The sequence below is a fragment of the Poecilia latipinna genome, unplaced genomic scaffold, assembly GCF_001443285.1.
Source record: "Poecilia latipinna isolate Pla-1442-1.1 unplaced genomic scaffold, P_latipinna-1.0 Scaffold3371, whole genome shotgun sequence".
Lineage (NCBI taxonomy): Eukaryota > Metazoa > Chordata > Actinopteri > Cyprinodontiformes > Poeciliidae > Poecilia > Poecilia latipinna.
Genome location: NW_015115987.1, coordinates 11738 through 12647, shown reverse-complemented (window position 1 = coordinate 12647; position 910 = coordinate 11738).

The window sequence follows — 910 nt, the reverse complement described above, 5'->3', positions numbered from 1 at the left end:
GTGTGTGTGTGTGTGTGTGTGTGTGTGTGTGTGTGTGTGTGTGTGTGTGTGCGTGCGCGCATGTTCAGGCCTGAAGACTACCCTGCCTGTCAGGATACACACCAAACAACAAATAGAGGCCAGTCTTTGCAGTTGCAGAAACAGACCTAGTCAAAAGATTTGGGAAGAGTCGACATGTTCAGAGTTGATACGTCTTCTTTCTAACTTCTGTAAGATTCTCTGACATGTTGGATACCAATGCCTGACATACGTCTTTACTAATAGTGAATCATTCTTCCTCTTTCAGTGCATGAGGTTGTTTGTAGCTTTTTGGCTTCTTCTCCTCCTGAGCAGTCGAGGTAAAATCAGGAGTTTCCTCACCATTAATCAAGTATTTTTAGTGTTCAGGGGATTTTTCACAAAGAATCCTGAGACTAAAAGTACCTCCAGTAACATCACTGTAGGAACATGTCTCTCACACACTGCTGTCATGTCCGGCTGGCATGGACAAAGCTGGGCTCACTTTCTGTAAATCAGCGCTCAGCATTAACTGACTGGTTATTTTCTGTCTCCCCTGGCTGCTGCCTGTTCTCTGGGGAGACAAACTGTTATCAGTGGGCCTCCTGCTTTCATAACAAGACAAGTTAAAATGTTCAGTAGACTGTTTTCTCAGAATAATTGGCTTGGCTTTACATGCAAAGCTCAATCCATTCAGTTTATTGACGATTTATGTTTTATCTGCCACTGTAGGCTTCTTTTTAAGAGATGGATTCTCTTTTAATCAGTTGTGGGTAAAACGCTTCGTTTCAGATTTTCGTCCTTTTAGGCAGCAGTGTTCTGGCCTTGGAACTCTTCCTGAGAAGTATTTTTTGCTACTGTTTTTTTTTTAATTGATAAATCATAAACTCTGATTTTACAGGGCCACTCTTCA